Source organism: Hordeum vulgare, chromosome 6H (genome assembly GCF_904849725.1).
Source record: "Hordeum vulgare subsp. vulgare chromosome 6H, MorexV3_pseudomolecules_assembly, whole genome shotgun sequence".
Lineage (NCBI taxonomy): Eukaryota > Viridiplantae > Streptophyta > Magnoliopsida > Poales > Poaceae > Hordeum > Hordeum vulgare.
This window is the reverse complement of record NC_058523.1, coordinates 133,889,447-133,899,530: the sequence shown is the minus strand read 5'-3', so window position 1 is coordinate 133,899,530 and position 10,084 is coordinate 133,889,447.

Sequence of the window (10,084 nt, the reverse complement as noted above, 5' to 3'; positions counted from 1 at the left end):
GATGACCCACAAGTGTAGGGCATCTATCGTCGTCCTTTCGATAAGTAAGAGTGTCGAACCCAACGAGGAGCAGAAGGATCTGACAAGTGGTTTTCAGCAAGGTATTTTGTGCAAACACTGAAATTATCGGTAACAGTTAGTTGTGTGATAGGATGATTCGTAGCAAGTAGCAAGTAACAATAGTACAGAAAGATGGCCCAATCCCTTTTATAGCAAGGGACAAGCCTGGACAAACTCTTATAGAAGGTAAAGCGCTCCCGAGGACACATGGGAATTTCTGTCAAGCTAGTTTTCATCATATTTATATGATTCATGTTTGCTACTTTGATAGTTTGATATGTGGGTGGACCGGTGCTTGGGTGCTACCCTTACTTGGACAAACATCCCACTTATGATTAACCCCTCTCGCAAGCATCCGCAACTACGAAAGAAGAATTAAGACTAAGTCTAACCATAGCATTAAACTAGTGGATCCAAATCAGCCCCTTACGAAGCAACGCATAAACTAGGGTTTAACCTTCTGTCACTCTAGCAACCCATCATCAACTTACTACTTCCCAATGCCTTCCTCTAGGCCCAAATAATGGTGAAGTGTTATGTAGTCGATGTTCACATAACACCACTAGAGGAAAAACAACATACAACGCATCAAAATATCGAACGAATACCAAATTCACATGACTACTTATAGCATGACTTATCCCATGTCCTAGGAACAAAAGTGACTACTCACAAAGCATAATTATGTTCATGACCAGAGAGGTATTGAATAGAATCAAGGATATGAACATATAATCTTCCACCGAGTAATCCAACTAGCATCAACTACAAAGAGTAATTAACACTACTAGCAACCTTACAAGTACCAATCGGAGTCACGAGACAGAGATTGGTTACAAGAGATGACCTAGGGTTTGGAGATGAGATGGTGCTAATGAAGATGTTGATGGTGATGAGTCCCCTCCGATGAGAGGAGTGTTGGTGATGATGATGGCGACAATTTCCCCCTCCGGGAGGGAAGTTTCCCCGGCAGGACGGCCCTGCCGAAGCTCTAGATTGGTTCTGCTCAAGTTCCGCCTCGTGGCGGCAGCGATTCCTCCCGAAAGCCTCCTCTTGATTTTTCTGGAACGAAACCCTCCTTATAGCAAAAGAGGGGAGCCAGAGGGCCAACAGGGATCCCACAAGCCCCCTAGGCGCGGCCAGGGGGTAGGCCGCGCCTAGCAGGCTTGTGGCCTCCTGGTGGCTCCCCTCTGGTACTTCTTTCGCCCAGTATTTTTTATAAATTCCAAAATAATTCCTCGTTGATTTTCACGGCTTTTGGAGTTGCGCAGAATAGGTATCTCAAACTTTCTCCTTTTTCAGGCCAGAATTCCAGCTACCGGCATTCTCCCTCTTCATGTAAACCTTGTAAAATAAGAGAGAAAAGACATAAGTATTGTACCGTGAAGTGTAATAACAGCCCATAAAGCGATAAATATCAACATAAAAGCATGATGCAAAATGGACGTATCAGACATCTACTTGTTGATCCTAGGAGTCTTCCTGGTTCGATTACCTTACAGTCTGTGTGTATGGGAAAACTTAATGCTGACTACATCTCAACCTTCCACTTGGGGTAACCAACGAGGAGAGATAAGTATATACATCATCTCGTCATCATCGGGGCCTTGTGAGTCTTCCAGGTGAGGCGGGCTCGCCAGGGCCTTGTGGGTCTTCCCGGCGAGGCGGGCTCGCCGGGTCCTTGTACCCTAGTGTGGCTCTCCAAACCTTTGGCAGGGTGTGGTCTCGGTGGGTTTTGGTTTTCCGTCCTGCCAGTCTACCTCGTGTGCTGCCGCCAAGGGCGTTGCCGGTGCCCGTGCACAAGTCTGGGGCACAGGAGACCCCAATCTCCAGTGCACCGACACAGGTATCAATCCAGTAGGAGGAACAAGCAAGGCCCCAATCGTAGTACCTACACAAAAAATCAAACTCTTGCACCCAACGCTAAAAAGGGGTTGTCAACCCCTTCAGTGTTATTTGCAAGGATGAGATATGATAGAGATAGATATAAAGATTGCGGAAACAAAATTAAATAAATTTCAGCAAGATATTTTTGGTATTTTTGGTTTACAGATCTGAAAGTATAATATGGAAAATAGACCCGGGGGCCATAGGTTTCACTAGAGGCTTCTCTCATAAAGCAAAATAATACGATGGGTGAACAAATTACTGTCGAGCAATTGATAGAAAAAGTGAATAATTACGAAGATATCTTAGGCAATGATTATGCATATAGGCATCACGTCCGTCTCAAGTAGACCGAAATGATTCCGCAACTACTACTATTACTCCATACATCGACCGACTCCTGGCTGCATCTAGAGTATTAAGTTCATGAAGAACATAGTAACACATTAAGTAATATGACATGATGTAGAGGGATAAACTAAAGCAATATGATGAAAACCCCATCTTTTTATCCTCGATGGCAACAATACAATACATGCCTCACTACCCTTACTTTGTCACTGGGTGAGGACACCGCAAGATTGAACCCAAAACTAAGCACTTCTCCCATTCCAAGAATTACTAATCTAGTTGGCCAAACCAAACCAATAACTCGAACAGACTTTCTAAGATATGAAATCATGGATATAAAAATTCAGAAGATATTCAAATAATATTCATAGATAATCTGAACATAAACTCACAATTCATCGGATCTCTACAAACACATCGCAAAAGTTGGATAGATCTCCATGAAGATCATGAAGAACATGGTATTGAATATCAAAGAGAGAAAATAAGCCATCTAGCTACTAGCTATGGACCTGTAGGTCCGTGGTGAACTACTCATGCATCATCGGAGGGGCAATGGAGTTGATGTAGATGCCCTCCGTGATAAGTTCCCTCTCCGGCAGGTTACCGGAAAAGACTCCCAGATTGGATCTCACGGGAATAGAGGCTCCCAACGACGGAAAAGTATTTTCGTGGCTATACTTTAGTGATGGGGGAATATTTGGGAATTTATAGGCCAAAGAATAGGGTTAGGAGGCCGGCAGGGGACCCACAAGCGAGGGGGCGCGACCACCCCCCTAGGGCGCGCCCTGCAGGCTTGTGTCCTCCCGGTAGGTGCCCTGCCCCTACTCCAAGTCTCTTGGGTTTCTTCTTGTCCAAGAAAAATATTTCCGGAGATTTTGTTCCGTTTGGACTCCGTTTAATATTCCTTATCTGCAATACTCAAAAACATGGAAAAAACAAAAACTCGCACTAGGCTCTAGATTAATAGGTTAGTCCCAAATATAATGTAAAATAGGATATTAATGCATAAAAACATCCAAAATAGATAATATAATAGCATGGAACAATCAAAAATTATAGATACGTTGGAGACGTATCAAGCATCCCCAAGCTTAAATCCTGCTCATCCTCGAGTAGGTAAATGATAAAAACGGAATTTTTGTTGTGGAATGCTACCTAACATATTTATCCATGTAACATTCTCTATTGTGGCATGTATATTCAGATCCATAAGATTCAAAACAAAACTCTAATATTGATATAAAAACAATAATACTTCAAGCATACTAATAAGGCAATTGATTCCTTTCAAAATAACATGGTCTTATAAAGTTATCCCTACAAAATCATATGGTTTGGCTATGCTCTATCTTCACCACACAAAGTATCTAAATCATGCACAACCCTGATGAAAATCAATCAATTGTATCACACTTTTTATGTTCTCAAACCTTTTCAACTCTCACGCAATACATGAGCATGAGCCATGGATGTAGCACTATAAGTGGAATAGAGTATGGTGGAGGTTGCAAAAAAGGGAGAAGATAGTCTCACATCAACTAGGCATATCAACGGGCTATGTAGATGCCCATCAATAGATATCAATGTGAGCGAGTAGGGATTGCCATGCAACAAATGCATTAGAGCTATAAGTGTATGAAAGCTCAAAAAGAAAACTAAGTGGTTGTGCAAAATGTGTAATTCCACTAGTTATATGGAAGTGACAAAATAGGAGACTCTCTATGAAGAACATGGTTCTACTTTGGAGCACAAGTGTGGAAAAAGATCATAGCATTGTCCCTTCTCTCTTTATCTCTTTTTTTCTTTTTTTGGGTGGGCTTCTTTGGCCTCGTTTATTTTTTATGGGCTTCGCTGGCCTCTTTTATTTTTTTGTAAAGTCCGGAGACTCATCCCAAATTGTGAGGGAATCATAGCTTACATCATCCTTTTCTCACACGGGACAATGCTCTAATAATGCAAATCATCGCACTTTTATTTACTTACAACTCGATATCTAGAACAAAATATGACTCTATAAGCAGTATAGAAGTGATGGTGCGTGTCATAAAAATGGGACGGTGGTGTTGCATTGCAATATATCTCAGAATGGCTATGAAAATGCCATAATAGGTAGATATGGTGGCTGTTTTGAGGAAAATATATGGTGGCTGTTTTGAGGATGGTGGGTTTAATGTACCGGCGTACTAGAGAGGCTAGCAAAGGTGGAAGGGCGAGAGTGCGTATAATCCATGAACTCAACATTAGTCATATTGAACTCACATAGTTATTGCAAAAGCCTATTAGTTATCGAAGCAAAGTATTATATGCATGCTCCTAGGGAAGGGTTGGTAGGAGTTAACCATCGCGCGATCCCGACCTCCACACAAAGGTGGACAATCATTAAACAAATCATGCTCCGACTTCATCACATAACGGTTCACCATACGTGCATGCTACGGGAATCACAAGCTTTAACACAAGTACTTCTTCTAATTCACAATTACTTACTAGCATGACTCCCATATTACCATCTTCATATCTCAAAACTATATGCAAGTAAACAAACTTTTCATCATATTAAATGCACTTCATATGAAAGTTTTTATTATATCCCTCTTGGATGCCCATTATATTAGGACTAAATTCATAACCTAAAGCAATTACCATGTCATTTAAAGAACTCTCAAAATAATATAACTGAGGTACGAGAGTTTAATAATTTCAATAAAACACCACACCGTCGTGCTCTCAAAGATATAAGTGAAGCACTAGAGCAACATTGCCTAGCTAAAAAGATATAAGTGAAGCACAAAGAGTATTCTAATAAATTCAGGATTCAGCGTGTCTCTCTCAAAAGATCTGTGCAGCAAGGATGATTGGGAAAACTAAAAACTAAAGACTCATATCATACAAGACTCTCCAAGCAAAACACATATCATGTGGTGAATAAAAATATAGCCTCAAGTAAATTTACCGTTGGATTGAAGACGAAAGAGGGGATGCCTTCCGGGGCATCCCCAATCTTAGACTCTTTGGTATCCTTGAATATGGCTTGGGGTTCCTTGGTAATCCCCAAGCTTAGGCTCTTCCCACTCCTTATTCCATAGTCTATCAAATGTTCACCCAGAACTTGAAAACTTCACAACAAAAAACTCAACAGAAAACTCATGAGATCCGTTAGTATAAGAAAAATAAATCACCACTTTATGTACTATAGTGAACTCCTTCTTTATTTATATTGATGTAATATTTACTGTATTCCAACTTCTCCATGGTTCATACCCCCCGATACAACCCATAGATTCATCAAAATAAGCAAACAACACAAAGAAAACAGAATCTGTCAAAAACATAACAGTCTCTAGCAATCTGTTTACTTCGAATACTTCTAAAACTCTAAAAATTCTGAACAATTAGGAAAATGTGGGAAATTTGTAAATCAATCTTGTATAAAAACTTCAAATCAAAAGTATGTTCCAATGAATTTACAAAATTCCTGGACTGAGAGCAAAAGTTTGTGTTTTTCAGCAAAATCAACTTGCAAACAGCGTAGACCATCCCAAAGGTCTTACTTGGATCAAACAATAATTAAAACAAAAAAGACAATTATTTCAGAGGTAATAATGTGTCCATCACTCAAAAACAGAAGCAAAAACAAAAGTATAAAAAAATTGGGTTCCCTCCCAACAAGCACTATTGTTTTACGCCCCTAGCTAGGCATGATGGTTTCAATGATGCTCGCATAAAGGCACATAACTGAAACATAAAGAGAGCATCATGAATCACATGGAAAGCATATTTAAGTATAACCCACTTCCTATGCATAGGGATTTTGTGAGAAACCAAATTATGGAAGCAATAATCAATTAGCATAGGATGGCAAAAGAAGTATAACTTCAAAATTTCCAACACATAGAGAAGAAACTTGATATTATTGCAATATGTAAAAGCATATGTTCCTCTCTCATAGTAATTTTAAGGAGAATCATAAATAAATTCAACAGTATAGCTATCAGATAAAGCATTATTTTCATGATCCACATACATAAAAGTCTTACAATCTTTCAAGGTAGTGGGATTAACATTAACTAAAGTCATGACCTCTCCAAACCAACTTTTATCAAAAAAATCGTAACATTGAACACTCTCCAAATATGTGAGATTCTTTTTACCTAAAGTTGACACTCTTCTAGACCCACTTTCGATATCATATTCGTCAAGAGTATTAAATAAATTATCAAGATCATAAGAAGCATTATCACCCCAATCATGATCATTGCAATAAGTAGTGGTCATGGCAAACTCATGAAATATAGCATCCCCAAGCTTGTGGGTTTGCATATCATTAGCAAAATTGATATTAATAGAACTTATAACAATATCATTGCAATCATGCTTTTCATTCAAGGAAACATCATGAGTCACTTCATCACAATTTCCAGATTCACGAATCTCAAGCAAAACTTCATGGAGATAATCAAGTACACTCAACTCACTAGCAATTTTTTCATCATAATTGGATCTCTTGAAAAGATTACCAAGTGGATGAGGATCCATATCAATAGATTTTTAGCAAGCAAAGATGCAAGCAAATAGAAGGCACGTGGTAACACAATTAGACAAAAAGAGATCCAACCAGAAAAAGGCGAATAAAACGGCAAATTGGTGAAGTGGGGGAGAGTGAAATGAGAGGCAAATGGCAAATAAAGTAAATGCAAGAGATGAGTTTGTGATGGGTACTTGGTAGGATTGATCTTGTTATGTCTCCTCCCCGTCAACCGTGCCAGAAATCCTTCTTTCTACCTCTTGAGCTTGCGTTGGTTTTCCCTTGAAGAGGAAAGGGTGATGCAGCGAAGTAGATAAGTATTTCCCTCTGTTTGTTCAGAACCAAGGTATCAATCCGGTAGGAGGAACAAGCAAGGCCCCAATCGTAGTACCTACACAAATAATCAAACTCTTGCACCCAACACTAAAAAGGGGTTGCCAATCCCTTCAGAGTTATTTGCAAGGATGAGATCTGATACAGATAGATATAAAGATTGTGGAAACAAAAGTAAATAAATTGCAGCAAGATATTTTTGGTATTTTTGGTTTATAGATCTGAAAGTATAATATGGAAAATAGACCCCAGGGCCATAGGTTTTACTAGAGGCTTCTCTCATAAAGCAAGATAATACGGTGGGTGAACAAATTACTATCGAGAAATTGATAGAAAAGCGAATAATGAAGATATCTAAGGCAATGATTATGCATATAGGCATCACGTCCGTGTCAAGTAGACCAAAATGATTCTGCATCTACTACTATTACTCCACACATCGATCGACTCATGCCTACATCTAGAGTATTAAGTTCATGAAGAACAGAGTAACGAATTAAGTAAGATGACATGTTGTAGAGGGATAAACTCAAGCAATAAGATAAAAAACCCCATCTTTTTATCCTCGATGGCAACAATACGATACGGGCCTCACTACCCTTCATTTGTCACTAGGTGAGGACGCCGCAAGATTGAACCCAAAACTAAGCACTTCTCCCATTGCAAGAATTACCAATCTAGTTGGCCAAACCAAACCAATAACTCGAACAGACTTGCTAAGATATGAAATCATGCATATAAGAATTCGGAAGAGATTCAAAAAATATTCATAGATAATCTGAACATAATCTCACAATTCATCGGATCTCGACAAACACACCACAAAATAGTATTACATCGGATAGATCTCCATGAAGATCATGAAGAACATGGTAGTGAAGATCAAAGAGAGAGAAGAAGCCATCTAGCTACTAGCTATGGACTCGTAGGTCTGTGGTGAACTACCCACGCATCATCGGAGGGGCAATGGAGTTGATGTAGATGCCCTCCATGATCAATTCCCTCTCCGGAAGGTTACCAAAAAAGGCTCCCAGATTGGATCTCACGGGAACAGAGGCTCCCGGCGGCGGAAAAGTATTTTAGTGGCTCTATTTTAACGATGGGAGAATATTTGGAAATTTATAGACCAAAGAATAGGGTTAGGAGGCCTGCAAGGGACTCACAAGCCAGGGGGCGCGGCACCCCCCCTAGGGTGCGCCCTGCAGGCTTGTGGCCTCCCGGCAGGTGCCTTGCCCCCTAGTCCAAGTCTCCTCGGTTTCTTATGGTCCAAAAAAATCTTTTCGGGGATTTTGTTCCGTTTGGACTCCGTTTAATATTCCTTATGTGCAATAATCCAAAACATGGAAAAAAAACAAAAACTGGCACTAGGCTCTAGATTAATAGGTTAGTGCCAAAAATAATATAAAACAACATATTAATGCATAAAAATATCCAAGACAGATAATATAATAGCATGAAACAAATAAAAATTATAGTTACGTTGGAGACGTATCATCCATCTCGATCTAGCGCCGAACGGATGGCACCTCCGCGTTCAGCAGACGTGCTGCTCGATGACGATCTTCGCCTTCTTGATCTAGCAAGAGAGATGAAGAGGTAGTTGAATTCTCCGGCAGCACGACGGCGTGGTCGCGATGGTGGTGGAGCTACTCCGGCAAAGCTTCATCGAACCGTACCGAACTAGCTACTACGTGACACGAAGTGGTGGAGGGAGAGAGAGAGATGCGCCTTGGCTCGAGGTTCGAAAAGCCTCTCTCACCTCCATTATATATAGGAGGGAGGGGGTGGAGCCCTAGGGCAAGGCCCTAGGGTTCGACCGGTGCAAGAGGAGAGGGAGGAGTCCTCCTCCCACACAACTTGGAAGGAGGAGTCCTCCTTCCACAATTCGGTTTGGCCCACCCTCCTTTGCTTTTCTACCTTGGACGAAATAGGCCTCTTTGGGCTGGCCAACAGCCCACTAGAGGCTGGTGCGCCACCCTTGGGCTTCTTTGGCTCTCTTCCTGGTGGGTGGCCCCTTTCGGTAGAACTCCAGAACCCATTCGTCACTCCAAGTACTTTACTGGTAATGCACGAAAACCTTCCGGAATCCAAATGGATACTTCCTATATATCAATATTCGCCTCCGAACCATTCTGGAAACTCTCGTGACGTTCGGGATCTCATCCGGGACTCCAAACAACCTTCGGTTACCAACATTAATAATTCAACTATACCAAAACGTTACTGAACCTTAAGTGTGCAGGCCATGTGGGTTCGAGAACTATGCAGACATGACCGAGACACTCTCGGGTCAATATCCAATAGCGGTACCTGGATGCCCATATTGGATCCTACATATTCTGTGAAGATCTTATCGGTTCAACCTCTATGTCAAGGATTTACTTAATCTCGTATAACATTCCCTTTGTCCTTCGGTATGTTACTTGGCCGAGATTCGATCGTCGGTATCTCCATACCTATTTCAATCTCATTACCGACAAGTCTCTTTACTTGTTCCGTAATACAAGATCTCGTGGCTAACTCTTTAGTCAGATTGCTTGCAAGTCTTGTTTGTGACGTTGTCTTACCGAGTGGGCCTCAAGATACCTCTCCGTTATACGGAGTGAAAAATCCCAGTCTTGATCCATGCTAACTCAACGGACACCTTTGGAGATACCTATAGAGCACCTTTATAGTCACACATTTACGTTGCGACGTTTGATACACACAAGACATTCCTTCGGTGTCAGTGAGTTACATGATCTCATGGTCATAGAAATGTATACTTGACATGCAGAAAACAATAGCAATTAACACGATCACGTGCTATGTTTATAGTTTGGGTCTTGTCCATCAAATCATTCTCCTAATCATGTGATCCCGTTATCAAGTGACAACACTTGTCTATGGCCAGGAAACCTTAACCATCTTTAATCGACAAGCTAG